This window comes from Malus domestica, chromosome 06 (genome assembly GCF_042453785.1).
Source record: "Malus domestica chromosome 06, GDT2T_hap1".
NCBI lineage: Eukaryota > Viridiplantae > Streptophyta > Magnoliopsida > Rosales > Rosaceae > Malus > Malus domestica.
Window position 1 is genome coordinate 20,377,636 of NC_091666.1, and position 14,583 is coordinate 20,392,218.

Here is a 14,583-nt window from a genome sequence, read left to right on the forward strand (position 1 = left end):
TATTCGGGAGAATACCACCCTTCCACTTCTTCGTACTACATTAGTTTTCTTGCATCTTTTCGTAAAAATCCTATTTCAAATTGGTGGTCTATGTAACAAACTTTTGAAACTCAGAGTTTTCTCATGAAGTTTGTTGAATTCATAGTAGTCTTACCAATGTATAGAACCATTTGGAATGAACTATTTTATCCGTGATTTAAAGTTAACAATTATCATCTTTGCTTGAAAATCGAATGACATTTCTCTATGGAGAACGTGTCTAAAATCTTTATCAACATTAGAACTTCTTAAGTACACTTACTTTTTGGAAAGGACTAAGATTCTGATAGTGGCAGTAGAAGAATTTAATCAGCAACTATGAGTGCACTATAGTGTATCTTTCCGGTTGTATGAACATGACATATCTACCCTTGAACATTTTTAGCTTGTTCTATTCCATTTCAGTTGGAGAATTTGACGATATGGCGTTACCTTTAAACCGTCAGCAAATAGTTCGAATGATTATAATCACCTTGTTGAATGAATGGAGTTTGGAAGTATCATTATATGCTCTTAGTATAAGGTATTTTGTACATGTAGAGAATGTGAAAATTAATAATCATGATGTTGAACCAATGCACGCTCATGTGGTGTTTCAATTGGTGGTAGCTTTACGTAAGTGGGAAGTTGTATTCTTCCAGCCCCAAAACTTAAAGTATTGGTGATGGTTTATGTTTGTACCATACTTGACCAATCCCGAAACTACCGAGCACCGGCCAACGCTATACTGTCAAGGACCCAGAAGAGTTCCCCTCCGACCAGGAGGCCAATCACTACTCGACACGTGTCAAGATTAGAAGCCAATCAGAGCGCAGCACGTGTCGACATCAAGAACCAATCACAACATGACACATGTCAATGTGACAAAGCTACAAGTTTTTCTATAAATAGGGGTCATTCCCCCACAATATTGCCTAATGCCATTTTGTGTTAAATCATTCACAAGAACTCACTAAATTGAGAGCTTGATCCTTTCTACTTGTGTAAGCCCTTCACTACTAATAAGAACTCCTCTACTCCGTGGACGTAGCCAATCTGGGTGAACCACGTACATCCTGTGTTTGCTTCTCTGTCTCTATTCATTTACGTACTTATCCTCACTAGTGACTGAAGCAACCAAGCAACCAAGCGAAGGTCACAAAACCTGACACTTTCTGTTGTACCAAAGTCTTCGCTGATTTTGTGCATCAACAGTTTATTTTCTTGAAATGGGCGTTGAAATTCCAACAACAAGACACTTGTGAAGACAACTAAGATAGAAGTGGGATGTTTTTAGCTTATATGTGGGACGTGATCTAAAAGTCCTTGTTCGTGACATGATCAAATGTGGAGATAAAACAGAAATAAAAAAGTAAGGCTCCACTTGAGGTGATTGAAGAGAATTTTCAGTCTAGGCGTCTCGCATTCGGTTAGAGTAGAAGGATGTTGAGGAACGTATAGTGGGATGTACGAAATTCTTTTAGCGTATTCATGAAGTACTCGACGATACAGATGCGTAAGAGTAAGCAGAAGTGAATTTGGAGTTACGGGTAAAGTTTTACGGAACTACAAATCCGAAAAGTCCGTGGGTAAGGACACTATTTATTAATTTATGCATTTATCATATTTATATGGTTACTATTTTAATATTAGTTGAAAAAAAATGAGGGAATTAGAGAGAAAGGAAAAAAAAAAACTGAGGAAGAATGAGGGGGCGGAACTGCCCAATCGTGGAAGAGGAATGAGGGAATGAGCAGCCAATGAGGAGGAGAGATGAAGAGAATGGCCAATCAGAAACAGAAGAAGGGAGGGGAAAAGAGAGAAGAAAGTGGGGGAAACATGGGTTGGCCCGTGTAACCCGTCAGGCACCACCCATACCGTCACTTTCTCTACACTTTTCCGTCGGTTCTCTGGCGATCTAACCCTCATCACCACCTAAAAACAAATCCTTATCTTCCCCTCTTCCATTTCCAACCAAATTTTATTGGGTTTGAGCTTGAATTTGAGTAGAACGAAACCCATGGGTTATATGGGTGCCATGGTGAAATCCGATGATTGTGAAGGTAACCCAGTAAATTACCACTACCAAAACACTTCCCTAGAAACCAGGAACAAAGCCCAAACAAGTTTTGGAGTGTCGAGTTCGATTTGAGGACGAATTGGAGAACACCCAATTCAAGGGTTTCCGTACGGTTTGAGCTAAATTGGGGTTTTTTTTTTCGACCAAATTGGCCCCAGTCACAGGTATAAAACTTGTTCCACTCATTGAGATCTTCATTCTTGTAAAATTTGAGAATTTTTAGAAATAGTTGATTTTTCCGATGAGTCGTGTGGCCGACTGCCACCCACGACGGCGCATGATCAGCGGGCTGACAATGTCATTCTAAGTCTTATTAGATGCTCTGAGTTCCTATTTGAGATCCATATGATGTGAATTGATTATTGTGAACCTAGTTCGATTAAGGTATATCATTTGATTATTATAGCAATTGATAATCTGACCGTTGGATCGTCATCAAACTTTAATATGTTATAGCACATAATATTTGAAGATCATAGGAGCTGACGGATCGGGAATCCGTAATGTGGATCTTCCCGAATTGAATTTGTAAGTTCGTAAAGTAAACATTAACCGCCACTTGGTTTTAGCAATTGGCGGAGATCCAACCGTTGGATCATAATGAAACCTTAGGACGTTGTTCTAGGAACATAATGTGGATCCTCAGAAGTAATGGATCAGAAATCTGTGATTCAGATCTTCCGAATTGAATTACGTAGGGATGTGTTTTATGTAAATTATGTATTTTATCGGTAAGAACTCTGAGATGTGATTTGATAATTATTCTAGGCGACGATGGTTCGTGATGTCTCGATATGCATGCTAGGGAGTTGTAGCGCGGATCTCAGGTGAGTGGGTCTTTTCCTTTCTATCATGTATATATATATATATATATATATATGATTGATAATTCCACAAACGGTTATAAATTGATTATTGCATTTAATTACTGTAAATGCTTTGAAGTACTAATGCGAACTATGAATGGCTTGATCACTGTTTAGGGTACGTAGGCAGTCTAACGAGATGTTAAATGCAATCATATCATTAATGAGACTAAATAATTGAGACAATAGCTTTGTTTGGAAAATTGTGCAATGTGAGGGACATTGGTGGAAACTGTGAGATTTAACCTTATGACTTAGTGATTGGATGTTGGTCATAAATCATTGTGTGAAGGATCGAGAAATTGAAGTAAAGAATCGTAAGTATTGATAGTTGGTCAAATTAGTGTTTAGTTGAGCTTGTCACTGATAATTATTCCTGACAACTAATAGTTCGGGAGTAGGGCGTTATAGATTGTGCGTTTTACACCACATTATTGATATATATATATATATATATATATATATATATATATGGAAGCACTACGATATGGTTAAGTTTTGGATTGCATCATGGCATATCCATTAGTATATTATTGCGCATAATTATTGTGAATGCTTTAAAGTACGAAGGTGAACATAGGATGCACAGATAAGTTCAGGTGAGTATATGTTGTGAAATGTGGGATGTATGGTTATGATTACATTTTATTTGGAACGATTGAGTGATGGCATGACTACATTTATGTTTTAAGCAACTCCGACATTGTCGTACTGGTTGTCTATGAGTCGTACATGCCATATTAGATGCATTTAGAGCTCATAACCCTGCACTCCCCTGTTAGTGCTCTCGCCCGAGGATAGGGCCTAGCCTTCACGTGATCGTTCACCTCCCCCACCACACGCTTACCTTGGATTCAAGGTATGTGCTAGCCTGTCGTACAAACTACATTAGGTGGTTCCGACTCGTAGGTGACTTGCAATACTTTTTATAGCCTTCACGTGATCGTAGCACTTGAGCGTAATTATTTACACCCAGCTTGTTGTACATACCACAAGATGTGGTTCTGACTCATGTGCAGGGATATGTGATGAGCTATGGTTTCAGCCGTATAGGCCACAATAGGTGGATTCGGCTAACATATTACTGGGATATTGATTGATGAGATATGGATAAGTCATACAAGTCACTATAGGTGACTCCGACTTATGTGCTAATGTTGATTGATGAGATATGGATAAGTTGTACATGTCACTATAGGTGACTTCGACTTGTGTGCTAGCGTTGATTGATGAGATATGGATAAGTCGTACAGGTCACTATATGTGACTCCAACTTATGTGCTAGTGTTGATTGATGAGATATGGGTGCAGTCGTACAAGTCACATTAGGTGACTTCGACTTGCGTGCTAAAATAGATTATTGAGCACATGATTATTTATATTACTAATGAGTTGCTGTGTCATGGTATATTTATGGAATTACTGTTGATATATTTTTTATTTCACATTGATACGTGATATGATTTTCTGGAAACTATACAGGTGTTGCATCGAGGGGTTATAACGTTTTAGAAAGCTTCTATTAAAAAATTTATTTCTAGGGCCACTCACCCTTGTTTTGCTTTCACCCTCTAGGTTTTATTAGTTGAGCTTTCTTATCGTCAAGGATTCGTGGCAAATCTTAGTATTGGAGATTTCTTTCGAGGGTATGATTCTTAATCCACTCTACTGTACTTACTTATGCTCTAACGTCACGTGTAAAGTGGATTCATTCCCACTCACAAGCGCACTCTGATTTTTAGGCACTCTTAGGTTTAAATTTATTCACTTTTTTGTTTTCCACATCATCATACTTTATGGCTTCGTCACCTTCCAGGTATTGGCCAGCACAACTCGATTCGGAGTCTTAGTGGACATCCTGGGTCGGGGTGTGTCATTATGGTCTAGAGAAAGCTTGATCATCTGTTATTGGATGAGATCAAACAGTGGAGATATATATGTGTTTTTTATGTTGACTTTTTCTCTCTCGTTCCTCACACCTTCTCTTTCACCATCGGAGCCAGATTCGATCACCATCGCGACCACATTCAACACACCACCAGATGGTCAACAGCCTTAGCCGAGCCATAAGGAAAATGGTGAATCGGAAGAGGTGAAGCAGTTGCAAAAAATGATAGAATCGTTGATGTGGAGCTTTGGAAGAGAAACAAACGCTAGCTGCGGCAGTAGTGGCAGCAGTGGTTTTGAAGCACCTTCAGAAATCACACAGGGAAGCAGATTCCAGAGCTCGGTGAAGATTCGATTGTGTCTCTTCAATGGTGTTAGGGTGTGCTTGTTTGACATCTTTAGCTCTCACTGGATTGGACTAGACTAATAGCTAGTGTAGTCTAGTGTTTAGGACATCAAAGGCTTAGCTTTAATGACGCTGGCTCAGACTTGCCTCAACTTCGGGCCTCGCTAACTAGCACTAACTAATCCTGACCAAAAGTATGGTATTAGCCAGGACTAGATCTCGCCGCTCTCTTGGAACCCTATTCTGATTGCCACCTAGTGATTGGATTGGAAAAGAGGCGGAGGGAAGAGAGTGAGGGATTTTGACAGAAAAACAAAAAGAGGAGAGAGAATGAGTTGAACGGGAAAATCGCCATGGCCGCCACTTGAATTAGATATCCTAAGCTTGAGAGGGATGAGTTAGGGTTTTTTTGGGGAATTGAGAATTTGGGAGGCAAGTCTCTGTGATGATAATTCCAATCGCGTCTGTAACAGAGGGATGAAAGTATAGTAGCTGCTGGGGGTGAAACGGGACAAAAAAGATAGAAGGGATGGAGACGGTGGTACGAGGGAGAAAAAGGTAGAAAAAATGAAGAGGGAAGGGAGGCAATGGGCGGAGATAAAAATGATGGAAGAAGATGATTCTAGCAAAAGGGAAAATGATAAAAATAATAATAAAAAATTGGTAGATTAGATTAAATTAATGATAAAATATTGTATATGTTGTCACATATGTTCTTATCAATATGTCTGAACAACTTGTCGTTCGTACCATATTCTTCTTCCACCTCATCGCAATTATGCAATTTTCTATTGAAATATATGATCTCCGACAAACATAGACGACCTATAGTCGTTTCCAGATGAGACCCACAATTTTTTCGATGACCTGAAGTCGTCATAGTGGTGAAAGTCGGCGACTAGATGTCGTCCAATCTCCTCTCTGAGATTCAGGCTTCAAGTTTTCCTTTGAAATCTCCATGGAGTTCGAGATTTCTCACTCTTATGATGGTTTGGAACACCATCCCGACATAATTCCGACATCATCTGCTCCAAAATCGCTGCCATCTGCAGTGCCGTGGCTTGTTTCGTCAACAGCAGTACGCCCAGCCTTCGTTGGGGTGTCCTCAACCCGACTCAAGGCTTTGGGCCTTTTTTTTATTTGTGCTCAGCCTATTACAACCCTAGCCCACGCCTTAGGCCTGGGGCTTGGTTCTTAATTTTTCTTAGGCCCTCAGTTCTTTGGGCTAGGTCTTGACAGCAAACCCCAAGAGAACAAAATAGGCAGTTAGCCCAGTTTGGCTCTCCTACTCGTTTTGGGCCTTTTCTAGCCCATTTGTTTTTTTTTTTCCAATTGGACCTGCAGTCCAATTCGTGTGAAAAAAAAAATTGTTTTTCTTTTGGGCTTATTTACTTAGCCCATATGAAACCCTAAACCCAATAAATCGGGATTTGGTTCTCACTTTTTCTTTCTTAACCCATACTTGGGTCTGGGTTTTATTAACCCAACTCTTCTTGCTGGCCCGTAGCCCAGCCAATTAAAATAATAATTTTTTGACCCAAAGCTCCATATTTTTTTTAGGGCCATTTCCTTAAACTTTCACACAAAAGGTCCTGAAGCTACCCACTATTAATATATTTGTTTTCTTTTGCTTTATATATTTTGTATTATATATATTGCGTTTGTTTACAGGTATTATGAACTTGAAGTTCATACTTCCAAACCCGAAGTTTCGGAAAAGTGCCATAGAAACCTAAAGTTTCTTAATGCGCAACATTCATGTTGAGACCCGAAGTCCTTCATGCTTAAATCCGTTTAAACCAAACCATGTCTTAGAACCTAAATTTTCTAATTTGATGTTTATGGAAATTTTATTTCCTAAAACACTAATCACATTATTGTTTCCGCCATTCAACGTATTATTGAACCTTAACAAGTTCAATTTCACTGATTTGGAAGTTTCGAACAAGAAACTACTGTATATGGATACAAGACATGACACCTCGCTTGACTATGATTAGTTGCGAAATCATTATAGTCAGTTATTCACTTGAAGACTTATGCCTGAAGCATAATCAAATGGAAATACCTCATTGCCAAGGACTCCATGGCTTTTTGACTCGCTATGGACCGTTTCAAATCATGTAAAGATGAATTTTTGCCCGAAGTAAAACATAATTGAAACCTTTACATCCATGAATGGTACAATTCTGAAGTTTATATCCGATCGAATTTTGACTAAAAGAAAATCTTTCTCGTCCTTCTATATCTAAATTGCTCTTAAAGTAACAATATAGAGAACATAAGTTTACTAAGTTATCGGATCTGATTACTACCACACTTGTGAGAGAAAGGTACCCCAGTTCGATTGGGAGCTACCAAATGGTATAGACCCAGTTTCGGCTGGAGTCTACTGAATGGTGGTGCCTTACTTCGGCAGGGATACACCAAATGGCATGCTCTGCTTTGGCAGTGGTGCACTGAATGGTAATGCTCTGCTTCAGCAGAGGCCTACCGAACAGACCCATCCAGTTTCGGCTAGAGCCTACTGAACCCAAGTCTGGGTCTGTCTGTCTCTCATACAATCTAATTTCGAGTTTATTTTTACAACATATGGTAGAATCAAGCCTGCTAAGAGGTGGTATCATGCCTAAAACATGATCCCTAGCACCTAAATACTTCAAGAATAAGGGATAATATTCCCGAATCTCAACCCTACAGAATCTAACGTTGTTTTGATAGAATAGATCATTGGTTATGCATTTTTCCGTGCTTTTATCAATGTTGTTGAGGAGTACCATTCCCATAGTCAATTTGTGAGACTAATTTTGCTCCACCTAAAACATTTGGAAGAGCGAAATTTGACATGGAAGGCAGTATAGGCTGAACCCCCTTGTATATTTTGTTTACTTTGTGAATAATTTATTTTGTTCTCGAATTTAGATTGGTGTTTGGTGATAGAAGCATATCTATGCGACTTAGTGAGCTTGTTCTTGTGCATTTACGTTGTGTTTCCTTAGTTAAATTAGTCTTTTAAGCTAGTTTCATGTGTTTTCAGGTTTTAAGGGCAAAGTATGCAAAACAATGCAATTTGGAGCCTTTTAGAGCAAAATTGAGCTTGGAATGGATATCATGTGCTTGGAACGAAAGGAATGGACGATAACGAATGAGTCCCAATTGAAGAAGGATTCCTAATCAACGAATGAGTCCTAATTCAAGATGGATTCCTAATCAACGGAGGAGTCCTAGTTAAGGATGGATTCCTAGTCGAAGATGGATTCCTAGAAGAATGAGGATTCCTACTCAAACAAGGTTTCCTACTTGAAGTAGGAAAGTTAAGCCTAAACTTTCCTATTTTGGGTTGATCTTTCCTAAACCTAGATAGCCTTAAGTTTCAGCAACATTGAAGATTTCCTAAGCATTTTTTGACACAAAGAAAGGTTCTAGAACACTTCATTATCCTTGCCGTGGGTTATGTCCTATTTTCCCTTGGTTTTGGGCTTCTAGAAGCCTTATCCTTCTCATCCCTAGCTTTGCCGCACATAACCCTATCTAGAACCTGTTTCCTTGCCTTGCAAGGCTTTCTAGAACCCTTATCTTGCCCTATCCAAACCTGCCGCACATTTTAACCTCTTCCCTTGAGGATTTTGATTGTTTAAGCCCTTTTTCCTTGTGGATTTGGATTCTTCAAGTCCATATCTGATTTCCTTAGGGTTTTAGGTGCCTATATATACTCATTTTTTCAGCCTTGGCAAATCTACCACCCTTCATAATACATCATTCACGCCAGAAACATCTCCCTACTCTTTGCCGCAGCCTTCCACCACCATTCTCCATAATTCCTGCCAAAAACCACCCCTTGCCACACCACCCATCCATCCTAAACACTACCATACCATTCCCCCATCCATTCTACACCATTCATAACCCCAAGAACCTGTCCATAATCTCTGTGCCACAGCAAGAATGAATGAGGAACTTCGTGGATGCACCTGCTGCCTAAGTTGGAGTGTCTAGGTGTTCTCTTGCTTTGGATTTCAATGTCTAAACTTATTTATCTTTGCTTTGTGCATATGAGGAACTAAACCCCCATTGGCTAGGGGGGATTCGAAACCATGTTTTATGCTTGCTATATGATTTGATTACTTTCAATTGCGTTTCATAAGTTGTGAATTCAATTTGCTTATCGATATGAATTAAAACTGATTTGTGTGTGTGGGTTGAGAGTGCACGCTTAATTTTCATGCATAAATCTAATGCTAGGATATAAGGGAGTTTCACCTAATCGTTATGAACTTATATTCGCAAGTAGAAAAAGGTTGTTGATCACAATCGTGTTAAGTAAATTCTTGGCATAAGTTTCATGCAATTCATAGTAACAAGTGCCTCGTCAATGCTTATGGTTTTCGTAGAACTTAATGATTCTTGCTTGTATCTTTATTATGCAATTCATGTAGAGAACTTGTGGGGAATGCTTTGGGTTGTTGTATGCAATCATCCAATTCAATAACTTTACGAAAATCTGAGGGTTAATTAGTGCAATTCACGGTTAATCTGGGGTGTTGAGAATTCATAATCTATTGAAAAGCAATTGGAAATCGTTTTGCATGCAAGTGTGACATGTGTGGAGAAGAACCCCTTAGCTAGTTTTCTATCCATTCACTTTAATCAAATTCGTTTTAAAATCTGTTTTAGTTACAAAGTTTCTATTTTGTTTTCAATTTCGTCAAAACCAAATCCCCCTTTATTTTGAAGTGTTAGATTAGTTAGAAATCAATTTAGTTTGTGTTTTTAAGTGTCTTGAGTGTTTATGCGCTGTTTTGAGTTTTCTAGTTTGTTTTAGTGTTTTAGAGTTTAGTTTAGCATTCTTTGTGTCTAGTTTAGTGTTTTAACTTTGTTTTTTACGTTTTTGAGTCAGTTTTCAAGTGATTTAGCAATCCCTCCTAATCCCCAGCCTAGAACGATCCCTACTTACATACTTTGCTACAATTGATAAAAAGAGGGTTTAATTTGTGTGCTTATATATTTCGCATCATTTGGATGTCACTATTATTCTCAAATAAGAGTTAATTAACAAAAATTACCACATGTGACTACAATTAACTCATGCTTAGGCATGTTTTGTGGGGAAGTTAGTAGTCTGGTTCCATGCTAACTTCATACCTAATCATCCTCTGACAACCTTTTAGGCTTATCCAACCTGATTGTGGGGCATGGCACTGCCCTATATTGTCCAATGGTACTAATTTAACCATAAAAAGGGAAGCCTTAAACTCACTCGTTCCGGCAGAACGCCTTTTGAGCTTTAAGGATATTCGAGAGCATTATTACCATGTTGAAACCAATTTAGAAAAATAGAGTAAAATTCATTGGCATATTACCATATTGCACTTCTTACGAATATAGCCAAAAAACATATTCTGGAGAAGATGGAACGCTTAACGAGTGGATTATACTCATTTAAGCCCCTATGTGGCTGACCAGAACCCCGCAATTCCAAAGGAATTTTCACTATGGATGTACGTTTGGGATATCTAGGATGATCCGTGATGTGCCATTTTGGGCATCATTTTACCATAAATAAAGACATCATACCTGGACGCGCATCATACCTTAGCACCCTCCATCTTTCTACAAATGATTTCAAAAATGGGACATTAGTGGATTGATTCAACCACCCTACGGACCATTTAGATACCTTATAGTATTAGTTGATGCTTCTACACGTTGGTCACACATGTGGCTGTTGTCCACAAGCTTGATTAGATAAGTTGGAGAATTTACATCGAAAAACTTTCGATGAATATTGCATGTCGGTTGGGTTTTGAAGTTGAACATTTAGTACCCAATGTTCATACCCAGAGCGAACCATGAGAAGCATTCATTAAACGTTTTCAAATGATTGCGCGATTGATTGACCATACGTACCAAAGTTCCTAATCTCTGCTTGGGGCCATGCAATATTGCAAGTAACCATGTTGGTCCGCCTGAGGCCCGTCACGACCCAACCTTATAAAGTGCGTGTTAGTTAGTTACCAGATACAAACCTGACATATCACATATGCGCGTCTTTGGTTATGTGGTCTATATGCCATTTACGCTGCCCTTATGTACAAAATAAAAAAGGGTTCCTCAAGGAAGGATGGAAATCTATGTCGGTTATGATTTTCCTTATAATATTCGTTACTAAGAACCTTTGACAGGCGATCTCTTTATCGCTCGTTTTGCGGATTATCACTTTTATGAGACAGTCTTCTCGTCGTTAGGGGGAGATAAGAAAGTCAACGTTCCTAAAAGAATGACGCGAATAAACGTGGACATCCCCACTATGTCTCATATCGATCCCAATCTAGATCGTCATAGTATAACCAGACATTTCCTCTGAATAGTAAAAGTGATGAGATCAAATATACCAGCTGCAAATGTGCCTGTAAAGATATGTACCAAATGTACGATGGACATTCGTCTCAAAAGCAGGAACGCCACAATTGTGGCTGACCCTCGTACATTGGCGGCTAGCTAATCAATCTATCCTACGTCAGAAGCGTGGCAGATCACTTGGTTCGAGGATTCACTTCCCCCAAAATGGAGGAACATGGCACGAACAAATCCGCCCCTCGATTGCTGTCTCAAACCTTTTCATCTCATGAGATTAAATCCAGATTACTCACGAGACCTGAAGTTCTTGGTCCTGTATACTAGTTTGGATGAGATATGGAATTGGAATGAGATTATCATAGATAATGTTTCATTTATATGGTTACTATTGACATAAATGAAAAGCAACGATAATGAACTGCATTCCATTGATTAATGTCAACGTAAAACTGATTGGTCAACTAGAAGAATCAATTGATGACGAATGAGATGAATGAAATAGTGCAATATAATGCCTTGTGGTGCAAGATTTCTCTTATACGCCATGTGATTTGTTAGTACCATACTTGACCAATCCCGAAACTACGGAGCACCGGTCAACGTTATACCGTCAAGGACCCATAAGAGTTTCCCTCCAACCAGGAGGCCAATCACAGCGTGCCACGTGTTGACATCAGAAGCCAATCATATCTTGACACGTGTCAACATCAGAAGCCAATCACAACACGACACGTGTCAATGTCAGAATGAAACTAGAAACTCTCTTCTATAAATAGAGATCATTCTCTCACAATATTTCTGAATGTCATTTGTACTAAATCATTCACTAGTACTCACAAAATGAGAGCTTGAACCTATGTACTTGTATAAACCCTTCACAATTAATGAGAACTCCTCTACTCCGTGGACGTAGCCAATCTGGGTGAACCACGAACATCTTGTGTTTGCTTCCCTGTCTCTATCCATTTACATACTTATACACACTAGTGACCGGAGCAATCTAGCGAAGGTCACAAACTTAACACTTTCTGTTGTACCAAAGTCCTTATTGATTTTGTGCATCAACATTTGGCGTCGTCTATGAGAACGACACTTATTCCCACTCTCTTCAGCTTTGTCAAGCTGGTTTCCACCATTCGTACACTCTCTTTTGACCAGGCATCCCTCTCCAACATGGGAAGCGAAGGAAGCCACAGCACACATAATGACACCCCTCTTGCACCTAGTGCGAAGCAACGAAAGAAGGAAGTAAAAAGGGTTGCTCTTCAAGCTAAGGTCGATGAGCTAGAAGCTTAGAACAACAAGATAACAATGAAGAATGAGGTCCTCTAAGAGCAGTATGAGAAGCTCTTTGAGACGCTCCATGAAACTAGGCGTACTCAAACACACGAGCTTGTTGCCCCTGTGGACATCAACCATCATCTGGGTGCCCTCCAACACAGAAGGTCACATTCATTCGACATGGGTATCCCTGATGAAGAGCAAGCTAATCATCAAAACATTGATCAACATGAGACATCTCTCAACTTAGCTGCTTCGACCCGAAGCAGGAGAAGTGGAGGAAGACACCTCATTGCAGAAGGGTTGGAAGGATCGAAAGCCGTTTATCATAAGTACCGAGACTTCCTAAAGCAACGTCGAGAGAATCCCCTCCACATATACTCAAAGATCAATGATCCAAGGGTTCCTGAAAGACTCGGTCCCCTCCCACGACCTAGGTTAGCTACCAATCTAGGGAAGGAATGACAAGTCCCAGAGGAACATGAAGGTACATGGGACTCTGAGGTATTCTGACAGACTCGCCCTAGAAGTCAGTACGGCGAGTCCAAGGAAAAATCGCACGCCTTTGCTCAAACTTTCCTACTTCCAAGAGGCGATGGAGACTTACGAAAGAAAATACCAGTGATACATGACTCCACTCAGGACCCCCTTGTCCTACAGCTCATTGAGGAAGTAAACAAGTTGAAGGCCGAACGTTAGGCCGAGATACCTGACTGGAATCAACCCAGGCCTGACCCTCTCACAAGGAGGATCCTTGACACCCCCTTCAAGCGAAGACAAAACAAAAGCTTGGTTTACAACTCTATACTGGAAGGGAGGACCCAATTGAATACCTTAACCTCTTTAAGTCCACCATGGCAATGCACACCGACAAAGAGCGATGTCTTCTCTTCCCCTCCACCCTCTCTGGCGGAGCTCTAAACTGGTATTGCCGTCTTCCACCTGAGACAGTAGACTCATTTGAGAAACTGAGGAAACTGTTTGTCTCTCAACATATATTCCAGACCGATCGCTTGCATTCTGCAGATGACTTGTACACTATTCGCCAGAAGCCGAACGAGTCAGTACGAGAGTATGCTAGTCGTTTTAGCCATAAGTATTCTCGCTGCGCTGAGGCAGATGACAAGACCGCCCTCAAGGCCTTCACGGTAGGGCTACGTGATTGTTTCTTTAAGTACATGATCAATGCCCACATTTGGAAAACTTACTCTGAGGTGATGGCATAGGTTTACAACCATGCCTCCGCCGAGGCAAGAACATATCAAGGGAAACCCCCCCCACAACCACCCCTTATCAGCAAGTAGGGAGTGGAAGCCAGATCCAACCAAATGAGAAAACCTCGACCTTCCAAACGACAGCGGTGCCTCCCCTTGCCTTACTTAATACTTTGCCAAGTCAACAGACATATCAATCTCAGGGCAAAAGGAAAGATTTCCATCCTCACAAGTCTCATTTTAGTAAAAAGAGTAAAGGACATTACCGCGATAACCAAGGGTATCGCCATGATAATCCCCGACCCCAAGCAGTCAACATAGTGGGTTAAGCACGTGTCAGGACAGCCCCTACCCCGAGGTATGAGGCATACACACCTTTGAACGCCACATGCGTGGCCATTTACCCCAGCATAGCATATTTGATACTGAAGCCAAAGCCGAGGCACTCGGAGTACAAGCCCATGAAGAACACAGACACGTTTTGCTGCTACCACGAACATAACGGCCATGACGGCGAAAAGTGTATCACCCTTC